The 19,386-nt window shown below is 36.4% G+C and overlaps 1 pseudogene; it reads left to right on the top strand.

The window, feature by feature from the left end:
- The first annotated feature begins 4,147 nt into the window (after positions 1–4,147).
- Positions 4,148–11,714, top strand: Rpl5-ps11 (ribosomal protein L5, pseudogene 11; annotated as a pseudogene).
- The last annotated feature ends 7,672 nt before the right edge of the window (positions 11,715–19,386 follow it).

Genomic DNA, 19,386 nt, shown 5'->3' with positions numbered 1-19,386 from the left:
TTCTTTGTTGGTTTCCTATCTTTGCTGATTTTTTACTTCATTGAGAGAGATGCTGTAGAGAACTCTTCCTGGCATCCCCACTGGTTCTGGTCACTCCCTCTGACTGGTGCCAATTCTGTCAATTCAAACTGGCTGTTTCTGCTGGATCATGCCACCACTGATGATTTATGTTTGGTGTCCTGACACTGTTGAACTGGACTGCTGGTATCCTGACAACAGAAACTGGAATTGTGCCAAAGAATTACTTCTAAACAGGCCCATCTCCCCTTTTCTTACTTACCATCAGCTACCTTAGGGTGGTGTGGTAAAAGTGGGGGTCAAAGCATTTGAACATCCTTTTTAAAAGTAGGTTTTTCAAAGTCTAAGCACACAGTAAGTATATCAGTTTTTGATTCTGTACATACAATATTACTCAGTTGATCATATGATAGGAGGGAAAAGACTAAAAGGTAGAATGATAGAAGAATAGCACTGTACAGTGGAAAAATAGCATGGATTTTTTCATATTAGGTGACCGGCATCTACTATAAGCTATTACATCTAACTTATAGTAGATGTGAACTAGTAATTTGTCTCATTAAGAAAGTCAACAAATCAGCCAGAATACATGAATCTGCTTTTAGGGAGTAAAGCAAAGATAATAGTGAATTCAAAAATAATTTTACTATATAATAACACATTAGAAAACAAAAATACTACCATTGTTAATGGTGTCCCAGTAGAACTGCCTCATTCCACCGGCATGTTTGTCTCTGAGAAATAACTGTGATATGGTAGGTGAGAGTGTCTTTTACTCACTTATGACAATGCCAATCTTTGCTTTGAAGCAAACTTTGAATTTTTACCTCTCATAAATGGAAACACTAGAAAATGTGACATCAAAATGCATAATTAAAAATTATTTAAATAAAGATTCCATTTCATTTTACTATATTGCATTTTAAATTAGCCCCTTAAAAGAATATTTATATGAAAGTCATTTCACTTCTGTGTATTAAGTATGTTTAAATACAACATACACATTCAAATTCAGAATAGATATGTAATTTAAAACAGGCCTCAAAAATTGCCCTTTTATTTTTATTATGTGATTGCTGATAGAGTATTTGAAAACTTCTAAACTTTTGAAGCAAAAGGGTTATATTAATATAAAAGAGCTAGTGGTAAATAAAAATAAAATATCTTCCTTGTTTTCATTTTTCATCATTCTAACAAGCTTAGGCTGAGATAGATGAGGACTGCCCACTGTTAAGGTCACTGTGGCCTAATTAGATTTACAACATTGCCACTGTAATTTTGCTTGACATGACATTGAGGGGAGGCTTGCAAGGTAATCAGTATCTAAAAACATGATGAGCATTAGTTATACATAGAGACAGAATTAGCAACCAGAGGGAACACTTTAATTGAAAGAAAGGAAAATCTCTGATGCCAGTTACTTTACAAAAATGCCAATGACTACTACAACCATACTCCTTGTTTAAAAAAAAATAACCTTGAAAATCAATGTGCCTTACAAACAGCACATATCGTAAGCTGATTGTCATTTGGGTTATTTTATGATCTGTTAATTTATCACATTCCATGGTGTTACAATTTATCTTCTCAAACTACAGAGATCTACCTTCCTTGGTGGAATCAGACATATGTTAGGACCCTGAATTTTCTTTGATCATTGTACTGAAGGATTTTAGTGGGATCTACTCTAAAAGTTGAAATGAAGCCTTAAATTTGTCTAGTGTCTTAAGAAACTATTTTTTCTTGAACACAGAACTCACCCCAAATAAAAAATCCAACCTCATTTTCTAAACCATCATATTTATGATTTATTTTCCTAGGTTGATTAGTTAAAATTTATGATCTAAAATATTTTAATATTTACTTATTGAGGATATAAAACCAATATCTAGTCAAGTTGTAAAATAGTTCCAGTAAATATGTTATTAAAACTCTGGAGTAATTTTACTATGTTAAAGTAGTTTATCTTGATTCTTTGCTCAAAATACCAATAATATCTCATAATTTTTGTGATCATTCTTTGCAAACCTGGTGATAGTTTACTATCTGTTTCTGTTTGGAGAAACAGCAACAACTATCCCCAGTCATAGATTTTCCTTAAGGGTTCCATAATTTTTCTTAGGCTAATATATTCTTAAACTGCTAATGCCCATCTTGGTGTTAAGACATGAAATACTTGGCAATTTATAATGAGAGAAAATAAAATGATGATTAACAAATAACCCATTTATGATGCCACATGGAGATGTAATAAACATTTTCAGGCTTCATTAAATTTGGTCACTTTGTGATACATTGCAGTCAAAGGAGAAAAACTTTATTTTCCTGCTGAGACAACAACCGCAGTTGGAGACATTGATCCATCATCATTCTCTGAAAATTTCAAATGTGACCAACCACAAGACAAACCTCTTTGCATTCTCTAAAATATTGTTGCATGATCTCACATTAGTTTTAATCCCAGTAAGAAAATTTTTCATCATCATTTCCTAAGCAGCTGTGTGTGTGTGTGTGTGTGTGCTTCTTCCATTACTTTTTGTTCTCTCATTCTACAGAGACAAAACACTTTCCAAACAAGCAATGCATTATAAATTAGCCAGTAGGACATGTTTTCAAACTATGGTTTATGGATTTTTTATTAACAAATATATACATTTAATTTATACATTATTAAATATAGTGAGTATTTGACGTAAGAATCACTCCTAAAACCAAACCAATGAATGCTGTCACCTGACCATAGTCCCATTAAGAGCAAACTCACTTTTTGACTTGCTAAATCGTGTTATTGCTCTTGAGTCTCATATACTAGAGTCACCTATATCAAATTGCTTTCATATTCATCATATTGTGTGGTTCCAGTGTTGGTTTACAGAGTACACTATCCACTGCCGCACATCACTCCTTTATTCCAAGCTGTTAGGTAAATGTAGATTATTGCCCAGTTTAAAGCCATTACCTGTTTAGAGAAGGTACTACTTGTACCAAAGATTTCCTTGAAATTATATTTTTAAATCACTTCTGTAAATTAACAAGAGAAAAATTGGCTGATTGTATAGTAAGTGTATATTTAACTTTGCAACAATCGGCTGATATGTTTTTGAAGTTGTTAGACTAAGTTTTTACTCTCATCATTAGGGAAGATTTTCACTGACATATGGCACTGACATTACTCACAACTTTTACAATTCTAATGGATATTTAATGCTGTGCCACTTTGATTTAAAATCATAATTTTGTGTAAATAATGATGACACTTTTTAAGTAATTCTCACTTATAATTGTGACTATGAATTTAGAATTGCTTAAATAATTCATTATGTGGTGGCTTTAACGTTTCAGATTTTTATATTGTGTTTCTCGTTATGAGATCATACATTTAATATTCTCATACTCTGTGCTGACCATTCATTACTTCAGAAAATCTTTTGCAAACAGAAAGTCTTTATTTATTAATGACTCCTCCTTTCTATTTCAGTTTTAATATGTTGAGCTGCTCTCTGTGTTCAGTCTTGTCTAATATATCCATGTTATAATTTTATGTTTTTTCAAACATGATAAGCTTTTTTAAAAACACTTATAGGCTTTGGTTGCTGTTTTCTATCCAGTTGGTTACATAGCTATCCTTGAAATATATTCCCAGCCTTTAGTAGTGTAATTCTTTTATATATATGAAGAGTATTACTCAAGTTTGTTAAACCCTGTTTTAACTTTCCCCAGAATTACACTGATTTCTTAAGACCCTTATATTTCAGTATTTTAGAATGAATTTACTGAAACATATGGATTGGGTTGTGGAAAGGATTTAAATTTCTTCTACTGCTCAACAAATATAATTATTTTTTAGCTCATATACATGGCATATCTTTTCAGTTACTATGCTCTTTTATATTCTTCATTGTGTGTTTGAATGAACTTATTCAGTTTTTCTGTAACAGTAACATATATTTATGTGGGTTTGTATAATTAATTTATACACAAATTGAATTATATTATTTTTAACTACAATCTCTTAAAAATAATGAAGATTCAGGCTTCCTTACACTCTTCTTAAAGATTTTGCAATTTTTAAATAATTTTAGATGATTATCTTAAGTTCTTATTCTTCCTTGTCAACTTTTTAAATATTTTTTCCATTTTTTAGTCAGATATTTTTATGTATTTCCATTTCAAAAGTTATCCCTTTCCCAGTTCCCCTCTCTCTCATCCCTGCTCCCTCTATAAGCATGCTTCCCTTCCCACCCATCCACTTCCACCTTACCTGCATTACCCTATACTGGGGCAGCAAGCCTCCCCAGGACCAAGGGCCTCTCCTCTGACTATGTCCAACAGGGCCATCCTCTGTTAAATATAGAGCTGAAGCCATGGGTCCTTCATGTGTACTCTTTGGTTGGTGGTTTAGTACCCGGGAACTCTGGGGGGGGGGGTGTCTAGTTGATTGATAGTGTTGTTCTTCTTATGAGGTTGCAAACCACTTCAGTAGCTTCAGTCCTTTCTCTAACTCCTCCATTGGGGTCCCCATGCTCATACTGATGGTTAGCCGCAAGCATCCTCATCTGTATCAGTAGGGCTCTGGCAGAGCCTCTCAGAAGACACCCATATCAGGCTCCTATCAGCAAGTACTTTGTGGCATCAGCAATAGTGACTGGGTTTGGTGGCTTCATATGGGATGAATCCCCAAATGGGTCAGTCTCTGCATGGCCTCTCCTTCAGTCTCTGCTCTACTCTTTGTCCCAGTATTTCCTTCAGATGGGAATAATTCTGAGTTAAAATTTTGATAAGGGTGGGTGACCTTTTCTTGCAACCAGGGTCTTTTCTAACCTCTGGATATGGTCTTTACAGAAATGCCTACTTAGTTGGGCATTTCAGGTAATCTCATCCCTGTTGGGTCCTCTGGCTTTCCTGGCATGTAGGACTTGCTAGTGGCTATCCTCAGTTCCCCATCTGCCATTACTACACACCTCTGTTCAAATTCCTGACCCTCTGTATATCATCCCTGTCTCCTCTCATACCTAATCCTGACCCCTTCCCCTCCCCGGTCCTCTATTCCTCCCAAGTTCCTACCAACCTGTACCAATAGTGACTGTGGCTTAGAATATAGTTTAATAGTTCTATTAATCAAAAGATATATACAATCTGTTAGACCAGCAAAAGAAAGATAGTTTGTTTGTGTCTGCTTGCTCATTTGTTCATCATTTACTTCAAAGGTGGTCCCTCTTTTTCATCAAGTGGGAAGTCATGAATGGCCTGGAAGGGATTGTGTAGCAAGGTTTCCCACCCCTGGAACAGAGCCAGCAGGGGGTAGGCCTTCACAAGTGTTGATGGTTGCTGGGCATGTGACTTGTTGTATAATACACAGACACACAGACACACACACACACACACACACACACACACACCACACACACACACACCACACACACACACACCACACACACACACCACACACACACACACAGAGAGACAGAGAGACAGAGACAGAGACAGAGACAAAGAGACAGCAACAGTTTTCCCAGCACAGATTTACAAATACAGGTTTCAGGTAAAGACAGAATGAGCCACAGTATGAGAAGGGCCAGATGTTTAGGACATATTGCCAGAATATGTTTGAGGCTAAGCAAAGCAATTCAGGTAAAACCAAAAAAAGCCTGTTTGAGTCAGTTAGCTTGGTGAGGAGTTTGGGCCAGAATGCTTAGTGAACTAGTCAGCCAGTGTTCAGAAAGAACTAGAAAGGGTGAGTTAGTTCAGCAGCAATCCCCAAAGATGACAGCTACATCAGGCATATAAAAGTTACTTTTATACGTGAAGTGAACAGTTTCTTCTCAACATGTTCCGTACAAGGTATCCTTTTTGTCAACAAGCCAAAGAAATCCTAAAGAGAATTCTCCATACCATGAATCAAAATTTAATTTGTTTCCATATAAAGTAATTATCACAAAGAATTTATTAGAGTAAAATAAAACTAAAAAATAAACATAGTAAACATTAATTTGTCCTATATAAACCTATGGGTTTCTGAACTTCAGCTGTGCCCTGGTGTTCTAGCTTTTCAAACTCTAAAATGATACAATATTCCATATACTTGGTGCAAATGAGGAAGGCCTGAATGCAAATTGCCCCAACTTACTTCCTGGAATCCCCTAGCCTTTGGAGAGCCATTCATTTGGAAAAAAACTAAGTTCTTTTCATTTCTTTTCTATGTAGTTGAACCAGTATTCCATCTGGTGTTTGATAATGTCACTGCTTCTCTGAAAGCTCAGATGTCCAGAAGAAAATATGAAAGAGTCTCCAGTTATGACAAAAATAAGGTTGCTATTCTTTTTATCCTCTGGGAAGAAAGCACCAATGAGTGGTACTCTCCTTACATATGTCAATTGAATTCTCATTTTTTCAGTTCTAAACAGGGAAACAATGATTATAATAGAATGCTCGCATTACTTAAAGCTGATGACAATTATTTTCTCCAAAAGTTTGGTATCTTAACTTCCTTATTCTTCCGTATTGATAATTGTTCTATTCCTATTATCTGTATAATAATCCCAGATTTAGTATATTTCAAATTTTAAGTTTGTTGGCGAAATCTTCCACTTTACCAGATCTTGCTTTTCCAGGCTACAGGACTTTCTGTCATCTGGATGCACTTCTTTGGCGATTAATAGTTTAGCTCTTTCACACAATATAAACTATGATAGCCTAGTCATACAAGTTATGTAATATGGTAGACATCACTGTGTAATACTCAATATAGATAATGGATTGCCACCTGGATTTGCTTCTACTTGCTGTGCAGTATCCATTGCCTATTTGTCTTAAGTGCAGTTTCTTCATAGCTACTGTCTCAGAAGTCACCCAAAAAATCAGAACTCTCATGTAGGTGTCTCTATTTGCCAAAATATGGTTACCTATTGCAATAATTATGTGTATAAAAAGATATATTCATATGAAAACTCTAAAGAAATTTATCCTTAAGTGTATTAAAAATGGGTTGAACATCCAGAAATCTAGACTTCTGGAATGGCTTAACTATTCAAGATTTGGTCTAAAACCTAAAGGCAGGAAACTCACAAAATAATTCATTTCTTATTTGGAAATGAAATCAATAGTTTGGGGTGTCTGTATTTTGGTTTTAAGGTCTTTAGTTGATTATCTGAAATCTAGCCTCATTTTGCACTCTGCTTTACCCAATGCCTAAGTATTTAAATAACATTTACATAAAGGATTCCACTATTCTCAAGGTCTACACTGATATATGGACAAATAACTGGACTCTGTAAGAAAAAATGTATAAATGTAATTGTCATAACCGGTTATTTTGTGTGCCATTTTGCACATTCTTTTTTTCTGCTTTGACCAATATTTATTGTCTTTATGAAAAAATCTTCATAGAAAATTGCTTTAGCTTTCAGTAGCCCGTTCCTGAGCTCTGAGGAAGTTTGCCTGGAGCCGCGGTTGTGGGTCTCAGTTCTGTAGGATGGGATTCGTGAAAGTTGTCAAGAATAAGGCCTACTTTAAAAGATACCAAGTGAGATTTAGAAGGCAGCGAGAGGGTAAAACTGACTACCATGCACAGAAACGATTGGTGATCCAGGACAAAAGTAAGTACAACATACCGAAATACAGGATGATAGTTCGTGTAACGAACAGAGACATCATCTGCCAGATTGCATATGCCCATATAGAAGGGGATATTGGTCGTCTGTGCAGGACATACACATGAACTTCCAAAACACGGTGTGAAAGTTGGCCTGACAAATTACGCTTCAGCCTATTGCACTGGTCTGCTGCTGGTCCGCAGGCTTCTGAATAGGTTTGGCATGGACAGGATCTATGAAGACCAAGTGGAGGTGAATGGAGATGAATACAATGTGGAAAGCATTAATAGTCAGCCTGGTGCCTTCACTTGCTATTTGGATGCGGGTCTTGCCCGAACTACAACTGGCAATAAAGTTTTTGGCACCCTGAAGGTAGCTGTGGATGGAGGCTTGTCTATCCCTCATAGTACCAAACGATTCCCTGGCTATGACTCTAAAAGCAAGGAGTTCAATGCAGAGGTGCACCTGAAGCACACCATGGGTCAGAATGTGGCAGACTACATGAGCTACCTGATGGAGGAAGATGAAGATGTGTATAAGAAACAGTTCTTTCAGTACATCAAGAACAACATAACTCCAGACAGGATGGAGGAGAAAGCTCATGCTGCTATCTGAGAGAATCCAGTCTATGAGAAGAAGAGCAAGAGAGAAGTGAAGAAAAAGAGGTGGTTGCACATTTTTAATGCATATGCAATCAGTATTTAATAAATGATGTTAAATTAACTATAGGACAGAAATAGTTTTTACAGTATTTACAAAACAGAAATAACTCTCTAATACATAGATCTCCGATTAGTCGGTACTTGCTATTTATTATTATTATTATTATTATTATTATTATTATTATTATTATTATTACTTTCTTTCAATCACTATTGGTTGTTGTGATCACATACTCCAAAGCATACTGATTAAGTACACATATGCAGTGAAGGGAGAAAAGGGAAATAATGGTGGCATGGAAAATCATGAGGAAGGAGAAAGTAGGTTAACACAGAGACAGAGAGGAGTCTGAATACACATCACCAAGCATGCTGTAAAAAGTCATAGAAAAACATTAATATATAAGTCTAAATTCCATAACCTTGAATGACATAAACTTACTTGAAATACATATCAATCCATTATATGAATGCATAAATACATACAATCTAAACATAGTTGACCCACATGGGATAATAATGATAATCCTGGTGTCCATAGACTACCTATAAAACAATCAATAACAACTACAACAGCTGTGCTAGGCAGGGGGCACCTCCCTTCAGGTTTTGGATCAGGAAGTTTAAAAAGAGAACATTAACACTAGTGTTTTTCTTTGTGCCTGAGCTATATCACTCACTGTATTTTCTAGTTTGCTTCATATACCTGGAAATGTCATTATTTCATTTTTTGAAAGATCATAATATTGTACTATACACAATCATATTTTAGTATCTTTCAATACCATGTATCAGTTAATGTACATATAAGGTGGTCCTACTTTCTAAGTACATATAAGTATAAATATAAATAAGTATAAGTATAAGTATAAATAAGTATACGTATTTATATCCACAGAAAATTTCTGCCTAGCCTATATAAGAAGAGCTGATATTTCTAATGAACTGCAAAAAGGGTAGAGGCTCATTTATGTGCATGATTTTAAAATTATGTGACAAGTAAGTGCTTGACCCTAAACAAGATGTAGATATCATCTCTTTAAACATTCAGTCAACAGTGCAGAAGAGGAGATGGAAAAATTGTGAAAGAAGAGTCATAAGATAGAAAAAGGCTATGTAATTTTATATATGTACTTGCACTCTACTTTGTAAAATAAATATTTCTATATAGTGATGGGTTTTTTTTACCTTTGAATGTCCAACTCTTTCTAATCATTTTAAAATATTGACTTAATGTTATTTCCACCTTTCATGGAGATTTTTATAGCTGTGTATGACATATCAGAACTCTTGCTTTTGAAATTTTTATTATGATGACAAAAATAATAACATGGATACAACTTTCCAAGCTTACATTTAATTTCTTATAAACTGCATTACAAAATACCATGTAAATTTCATGCTTTGGAATTAGTTCAATGTATATTATTATTGAATAGAATAAATTCTAGTTACTGTTCATGTCTCCTTCATGTATGGAGCTCAAGCTAACTCATGAAAAGAAAGGGATATATTAAAGTTCAACTTTGGTGTAAGTTAATGTTGTTGTTCAAATTGTATAAAGTACATCTACACATTGGAGTACTACTCAGCTATCAAAAACCATGACTTCATGAAATTCATAGACAAATGAAGAGAAAATATTATCCCAAGTGAAGTAACTCAAACACACACACACACACACAAAACCCCAAAAACAAAAACAAAAGAAACACACACACACACACACACACACACACACACACACACACAGTATGCACTCACTGAGAAGTGGATATTAGCCCCAAATGTTGAATTATCCAAGATACAATCCACAGACCACATGAAGCTCAAGAATAAGTACCGCCACAGTGTGGATGCTTCAGTCCTTCTTAAAAGGGGGAAGAAAAATATTCATAGGAGGAGATATGGAAACAAAATTTGGAGCAGAGACTGAAGGAATGGCCATTCAGAGCCTGCCCTACCCAGGGATCCAGACCACATATATTCAGCCACCAAAAGTAGACACTATTGATGAAGCCAAGAAGTACATGCTGACAGGAGCCTGATATAGTTGTCTGCTGATAGGCTCAGCCAGTGTGTGACAAATACAGAGGCGAATGCTAGCAACAAACCATTATACTGAGAATGGGGCCCCCCATTGGAAGAGTTAGAGAAAGAATTGAAGTATCTGAATGGTATTACAACCCAATAAGAACAATAATGCCAACCAACCAGAGCTCCCAGGGACTAAACCACTACCCAAAGACTATACATAGACAGACCCATGGCTCCAGCATCATATGTAGGAGGGGATGGCCTTTTGAGCACCAATGGGAGGAAAAGCCCAAGGCTGGATCCCCCCAGAATAGGGGAATGTTAGGGTGAGGAGGCAGGAAGGCATGGTGGTTGGAGAGGGGGAACAGCCTCATAGGAGAAGGGGGATAGGGGGCTAATGGATGGGAAACCAGAAAAGGGAATAACATTTGAACTGTAAATTAAAAATATCCAATAAAAATGTAAAGAAACAGATAATTCAGAAAATAAATAAATAAACAAACAACCCTCCCCCAAATAATGTAGTCCCAAGTTAGTTCAAATTTAGTGAGGTTTCTAAGGCCTGGAGTGTAGAGTTATAGGATTTACAAAGCCAATCTTCAGAAGTTTTGGGTTGATTCTTATGATATTTCTCAGGCAAAGAGAGCTGATGGTGTTGATAATGTGAGTTTAAGATCTCTACCTGAAATATTTGGGTGAAGTGGATAGAAGGAAAGCACAAGACATATTGTCTATAATCAGATCAAAGAGGTAGGTTGAGTTGTGTTCTTTGTGTTATATGGATTGGTGGATTTGGTGCCATGAGTTTAGAATATCTGTTTAAAGCAGGAAACTGAGAAGTATATTGTAAATGAGTTGATTGTAAATGGTTTGACAAGTCTAGGTCCCTGCCAAAGAAGGGAGAAGCCAGAGCAAGGATTAGAAACATGGCCCTCAAGGCAGGCCATGTGGATGGTTTTAGAGCTACTACCTGGACAGCAAGTCCCTAGGTCACTGGGATGAATGGAGTTGATTTAGTGTCCCTACCAAGAGATGGTATCCAAGGACAGTGCAGAATTGAAGGTAGTCCTCAAGGAAGATACATTTCATTACTTCAAGCCCAGAAGGCTATGGTCCTTGTACGTTAAGTGTATGGTGCCTCTAGCAGCAGGGACTTATCTTCCACCTCTTGATTGCATCAAGTGTCTGTAATGTTTTAAGGATTAGCTTAAACAACCCTAACCAGCAACTCCAAAGGTTTTCATATTTTGATATTGGCTATTTTTCTTGTTGTTGTTCAACGGCTTTTGGGTCTTAGAAAAAGGCATTATTATCTCAGATGGCAAAATTTTACTTAAACTATTTATGTATTGTTATATACTGATATATGTATTATAGCTAATTTTATGTAAATAGGTAATAATAATATTCATTATGATTTTGAGACAACCTTACTACATTTTCTATTCCTCTTTTCTTTTATAATTAACTTCTTCCTTATCTCTAGTTAGAGAACCTTCAATTTAAATAATTTATCTGTGAGATCAATTATTCTGCTCTCAGTCCTCCCCAATGATCCTTTTTTACTTTACTGGTTTATGTAGTTACTCCATTATGTATACTCATATATGAACATTTGGAACTAGGGGCTCATATAAAAGAAAATATAAAATGTTTTTGTTCCTATGTCTAAATTACCAGATATTTGCCAGTAACAACCATTTACCTGAAAGTTTCATGATTTTCATTTTTCTTTAAGGAATAATATTTCATACAGTATATATACCACATTGTAATCTTTCATTCATCAGTTGAAAGAACTTTCACCAACACATGTGAATAAACGTGAGCTGAATGGTGTCAATACACTATATATGGTAAAGCGCACAGGGGATAGATAGATCACAAGGCCTCAACCCTATGCAAAAAACTTTAGCGAACTTAGGAATGTTGATAGTGGAAGAAATTGTCTTCCCCAAGAAGAAAATACAAATATGATATGATAAGCCCTGAAAACATACATGTATGAAACTTTGTACACATTGAGTAGGATTTCATCAAAAATCCATACAAGGTTATGGAGAATATTTAAATGAAAAAATGGAAGTAGGGAAGCAATCTTGGGCAACATCTTTACAAGAAATAGCAGAGGACTAACAGGGAGAAAGTCTAGGGTAACCAGTAAACAGTTCATGTAAATCTTCAAACTAAGTAAAAATAGGTCCTATCACATTACTTTTTAAATTTTATTTTGTGGGAGCCTGTCCTTGTGTCTTTGAAAGCCAGAATGCATGTGCCGTAGTATGTGTGTAGTGTCCATTAGACAGCCTTCAGCATTTGCTTGTCCCTTGCTGCCTTGTGTGGTCCAGAGATGTAAATAACGTCCTTGGGTCCTTGCTACTGGCTCTAGACACTGGGCATTGGCCATGACTTCAAATTGATAGTTCTGTTTAGGGTTGGTAATGCTATTAGGTTGAGTACACTTTGGGAGAACTGACATAAACTGTTTACCATTGTATATTACTTTTCTTATGTCATTTTCATTCCATATACTAAGAAAATAATTTAAAAAATTTAAAACAATATACATGAAAATAGTTGCCATATTTTTTCATGTGTAGGAAAACTAAATAATTTTAGGGAACATGCTAGTACAGATTGGTGCATCAATTGGTGTGGCAAAAGTTCCCATAGGAATTAAAATAATGATGATTACTATTCATAATTTTAAAGGAAAAATTTCATTACAGTAAGAAATAAACAAAATGGTGTCTATATTGTGGTGCTTGCTACTTAAAAGATACGTGTATGGAAGAGACTTAGGTATATACTCAGGGCAGCTGCTTAAAAATCATCATCTTTTGAGAGTTTACATTTAACATGATGTCTTTTTACAAAGAAAAAAGAATTAATGAGCCAATTTTTATTATTCTCTATTACTGCAAGCTTACAAAATGCATGACAATGAGTAGAATGGAACCCATCAGAATACAGAACATATTGACCTAACGCTATGAAGAAGATTCTGACCTTCAAGATAAAGAGTAAAAAAATAATGAAAGAAAAACTATTCTGTATTAACCAAGTAGCTTTGCCAATATCTGCTAGAGAAATGAGACAGGAAACGATCTCTGTCCTCACTGACCTTCCGGGTACCTATGACACAGGATAACTTTGAGGCTTCAAATAAAAATGCAGTCTATTGCACCAGACAGGAAGCTTTGCACTTTCATTATGCATATAATATCTAATAGATCTTTTGAAATCATTACCTGTCAAGAGGGGAAAAGGAAGGCAGAGAAAAAACCTTGAAGAATAGAGTTTGTCAAGGGTCAAAGTAAATGGCAATATACTTTAATAAGCAATAAGCTGTACATTATTTCTGGGTGGCCTAGACACTCAGTGGACTGTGGCATTATACTGAATTGCAGAATAGTTTCTTAGTGGCCCAGAATATTCTGCCAGGTTTATATCAGATTGTCTGTAGCTTAGAAAAGAATTTGTTGCCATGTAATTAGGAAGACATAATTTTGAGTTACTAACCTTAAGCACATCAACTATTTTCTCTTCAGTACATTTATCTCGATCATTATTTCTGTATATTATTTATAAAATAGATAAGGAAGTTTCTGTTTTCCAGATTCTAGCAGTCAACAGATAAATGTATCATGCTCACCAATACTATAGCAAAATTCATATATCATAAATTGCTAATGTTATCAGTTAACATTATGAAGAAAAATCATTTTTCAGATTAGTGGCTTTTACCTTTGTATAAATATAATAACCATTCTTGTACCTAAACATATGGGCATATAGAACAACATATAATCATTTAATATTGGCCTAAATTCATATGCTTCACTCCCTAGTGGCAGAGTGGCTAAGAGAAAAGAGCAAGATCAAATGATCAAATTTCCCTAGGTTCTTGGGTATTGCATTGGTATATAATTGCTGTTACCTTCTCAAAGTGCCTGACTCCTGCCTTTCTCATGGTAGCACAAGAAACTAATGTAAGTACATAGTGTATTCTTTAAGTCTTCTGCCAACTACAGCCTATTTTCTATTTGGAATAAAGAGAATTTTTCCTTTCCTTTCAACGAGACACACACAACAAAGCAAAGACTTTGTTAACAACTCCAATGTGATAAAATAATTTGGCTGCATGATAAAGTTGTGTATTTGGCAATTATAATGTAGCATACTGGAGAATGATGATCTTCTCCTACCAAATACTACAGTGGACCACATATGTAAAAAACAATTGCCTTTGCTCTGAGGTTTTTTTTAAAATTGTAATTATATTTATGTACAGAAAACTTAGTGTACATTTACCCAGGTTAGTGACGAGTTCTTTAGCCTTTGCCTTTTCCAGCAAGTCAATGCGAGTCACAGACTTAGGACCCAGGACGTTGCCTCCCCAGTGGTGGCAGATCTCGTCATATCTGTCATAATTGGTCCTAATAGCTTCCACCATCTTAGCCAGAGCACCCTTGTCTTCCGAGTTAACCTGTGTGAAGGCAACAGTGATGCATGTTTTCCTGTGGACCAGGCGTCCCCAGCCTGGCCTTTCCCTTGATGATGCACTAGGGCACCCGCATCTTTCAACATAGGGCAGGCAGGAAAACTACCAGCTCAATGGGGTCTACATCATGAGCAATTACCACCAGCTAAGCCTTCTTGTTCTCCACCAAGGTGGTGACTGTATTGACCCCTGCTTGGAGAACAGGTGGTCTTAGTGGGACTTCCCCTTTGCCAGCGTTTTTCTTCTCAGCGCGGGCCAGTAGACTTTGCTTCTTCTCCTGCTTTGTCTCTGGCCTGCACTTGTGGGCAAGCTTAAGCAGCTGAGTCACTGCCTGTCCAGGGCCTGGGTGAACTGGTTAATGGCAGGAGGTAGTTTGAGTCGCTTATAGAAGATTGCTCTTTGCTGATGCAGCCTGATGTAGGGGGGACATTTAACGAAGCGTGCTAAGTCTCCTCTGGGCTGGATGAACTGGCCAAAGCTGAAGTACTTGGGCCTTTTCTCAAACAAAGGATTGACCACCTTTTTGGCCTGTTTCTTGAGGATGGCAGTGGCCGGGACCACCTTCTTCCCCTTGGCCTTCTTTCCTTTAAGCATCTTGCTCTGCTGGAGGAAAGAGCTGCTCTGAGCTTTTAATAGGATGGTGGGAAAAAAAGAACAGATTTTACTTAAAAATTTTCATAAAATATAAAGGTGAAGGATGTGAATATTTAGGATTTTGTTCGAACTGTGCAGGATAGTTTTTGAATATCAGGGCATGTATTTGTGGCCAATGGCAGATGAATGGTTCTTAATTTTTCATGGTCAGAAGTCATATATCAGTATTTCTACAAATACTAAACATAGATTACAATCACCAAACTATAGCCTATGTTTCACTCTATAACAGCTTACTCATAGTGGACCTAGGGTCTCAATCTGAAATTGCTAGAGTAAAACAGGAAGCACATTGCAAAGATATACACATAGGAAAGAGCTGTCAAAATAGGAACCAATGTTCAGGGATTAAAGCTATCCCTGACAGGAAAGAAACTTATAAAACAAAAAAGCTTTTGTGTAATGGTGATCAATAAAGTAAAAAGGAAACTCTGAGGGGAAAGGATTTAAATAGATATTACTTCACATAGATTTAACGTCAATAATATGCAAAGAACTCAATATCCAAGATTCAGAAAACAAACAGCACAATCAAAAAGGGTCTATAGACTTCAATGGTGACTTTCCAAAATAAGAATGAAAAATTCATAGGAACTATTTTAAAGTCATTGCCCTTACCAATTAAGTAATACAAATTCAAAACAATTTTGAAATTTCATCTTGCTACAGTCTCAAAGGTAATGGATGAAATCAACTAGGCAACTGATAAACAAATGCTAGTGAGAATGGGGTGAAAGAGGAACCCTTTCTCACTGTTGGTGACCATGCAGAATAGTGCAACCACTATGGAAATTAGTGAAGAAAATTGTAAAAAGTAAACACAAGTTGTTAAGGGAAAAAATAATAAAAGTCCTCTTCATCTATGATATATCCAAATGGTAAGATATCTCTAAATTTGCAGTTGGGATATGTATATTTGATTGTAACAAACAGCTCTCTAATTGAACTCAAACCTCTCTAAGAGGAGGGAAATATGCTGTACTGTAAACCTTCCCAAAAACATATGCCTGCAAATCCATGAATCTTAGAGGAGAATTCACTTCCAACATTCTCCTAAAAGTGTACAGTCTTAACCTCATTTTTGTTATATCCACAGTAAATGCCAACCTCAAACCTCATCACAGGAATTGACTTTTATTCTCTTTTTTTAAATGAGATCATTTCAGGGTCAAAATAGAAGATCTGACTGTAGTGTTCCCGGGCTCATTTGATAACTCTATAGCACAACTACATTCAAAGCAGAACATTGTATAAGATGGGCAGAAAGATTGAAGGAAACAGAGCAATAGGAAGTTGGCCATTGGGTTGTGCCTTTAAATTATGACAAAGGCATTAAATCCATGAAATCGCAACATATGGAAGCCCAAATGAGACCTAAAGAAGTCTAATACTAGATTATTGCCCTATATAGATGGAGGAGTTTTATGTGACCCCCACATCTAGATAAAGAACTAAAAACCATAGTGACTGCAGAGAGAGGGTTAATTAGCTATGGCTTAAGGATGAACGCTGAAATTAGCTATTTAATACTGCATGTGAGCCATTCGGACAACACTGAACTAAAACAAATAGGTCGTATGATTATTACTTTATATATAATAACAATGGTTGAAGAAAAAGAGGCAATGTATTTTAGAGGGAACAATTGTGAGGGAGAAAGATTGGCTCTGTGAATGTAGTTAATTTCAATTGAATTTAAAATTCTACATTAATTAGAATCCAGTTATTTTATTGTGTAGAAAAAGAAAGATTTTTAAGTCTTTCCTGGACCCCTTCTATAAAATTCTTATTTTCAAGTTTCAAAGGTAAAGTTTAAGAAGGTTGGACTTATGGAGGGAAAAGAGATATTGTCAGGTAATGATTTTAGATAAAACAAAAAATAATATTTGCAGTTTTTAAGTTTCTTATATGTCAGAATATATTGTTGATGCTATTATTTGTATTTTCACCATTATCTTATTCTAAAGGTAAAACTATACTGGCTATATATTTTTTCCATTCCTGCAAGAAATGCTTCTAGCAAAAACACTATCCATGGACTTACAGAATGCCTTATCCACTATCATGGTATTTCAAACAGTATAGTTCCTGACTAAGGAATTTCTTTACCGTTAGAAAAGTGCTAAACAAAGAATTCACAGCTGAGGAATGCCGAATGGCTGAGAAACACCTAAAGAAATGTTCAACATCTTTAGTCATAAGGGAAATGCAAATCAAAACAACCCTGAGATTTCACCTCACACCAGTGCGATTGGCTAAGATCAAAAACTCAGGTGACAGCAGATGCTGGCGAGGATGTGGAGAAAGAGGAACACTCCTCCATTGTTGGTGGGGTTGCAGACTGGTAAAACCATTCTGGAAATCAGTCTGGAGGTTCCTCAGAAAATTGGACATTGAACTGCCTGAGGATCCAGCTATACCTCTCTTGGGCATATACCCAAAAGATGCCTCAACATATAAAAGAGACACGTGCTCCACTATGTTCATCGCAGCCTTATTTATAATAGCCAGAAAATGGAAAGAACCCAGATGCCCTTCAACAGAGGAATGGATACAGAAAATGTGGTACATCTACACAATGGAATATTAATCAGCTATCAAAAACAACGAGTTTAAGAAATTCGTAGGCAAATGGTTGGAACTGGAAAATATCATCCTGAGTGAGCTAACCCAATCACAGAAAGACATACATGGTATGCACTCATTGATAAGTGGCTATTAGCCCAAATGCTTGAATTACCCTAGATCCCTAGAACAAATGAAACTCAAGATGGATGATCAAAATGTGAATGCTTCACTCCTTCTTTAAATGAGGAAAAAGAATACCCTTGGCAGGGAAGGGAGAGGCAAAGATTAAAACAGAGACTGAAGGAACACCCATTCAGAGCCTGCCCCACATGTGGCCCATACATATACAGCCACCCAATTAGACAAGATGGATGAAGCAAAGAAGTGCAGACCGACAGGAGCCGGATGTAGATCGCTCCTGAGAGACACAGCCAGAATACAGCAAATACAGAGGCGAATGCCAGCAGCAAACCACTGAACTGAGAATAGGTCCCCTATTGAAGGAATCAGAGAAAGAACTGGAAGAGCTTGAAGGGGCTCGAGACCCCAAAAGTACAACAATGTCAAGCAACCAGAGCTTCCAGGGACTAAGCCACTACCTAAAGACTATACATGGACTGACCCTGGACTCTGACCCCATAGGTAGCAATGAATATCCTAGTAAGAGCACCAGTGGAAGGGGAAGCCCTGGGTCCTGCTAAGACTGAACCCCCAGTGAACTAGTCTATGGGGGGAGGGCGGCAATGGGGGGAGGGTTGGGAGGGGAACACCCATAAGGAAGGGGAGGGGGAGGGGGATGTTTGCCCGGAAACCGGGAAAGGGAATAACACTCGAAATGTATATAAGAAATACTCAAGTTAATAAAAAAAAAAGTGCAAAAGTGGGTCCACGATCATGGAATTTATTAGTCTTACCATAATGTGCACTGTCTTGCAGCACCTGGCCTGCTAGAAATACCTTCTCCAAAATTGACCACATAATCTGTCAGAAAACAGGCCTCAACAGATACAAGAAGATTGAAATAATACCATACATCCTACCAGATGACCATAGACTAAGGCTTGTCTTTAAAACAACAAAAAAGACAGAAAGCCCACTTACACATGGAAGTTAAACAATGCTCTACTCAATGATAACTTGGTCAAGGAAGAAAAAGAAAGAAATAAAAGACTTTTTAGAATTTAATGAAAATGAAGGCACAACATATGGGACACGATGAAAGCAGTGCTAAGAGAAAAAACTCATAGCTCCAAGTGCCTCCAAAAGGAAACTGGAGAGAGCATACACTACTGGCTTGGCAGCACACCTAAGCTCTAGAACAAAAAGAAGCAAAAACCCAAGAGGAGTAGAA

The sequence above is a fragment of the Rattus norvegicus genome, chromosome 5, assembly GCF_036323735.1.
Source record: "Rattus norvegicus strain BN/NHsdMcwi chromosome 5, GRCr8, whole genome shotgun sequence".
NCBI lineage: Eukaryota > Metazoa > Chordata > Mammalia > Rodentia > Muridae > Rattus > Rattus norvegicus.
Note: the sequence above shows the minus strand (reverse complement) of the source record. Positions and strands in the feature narration are given on the sequence as shown.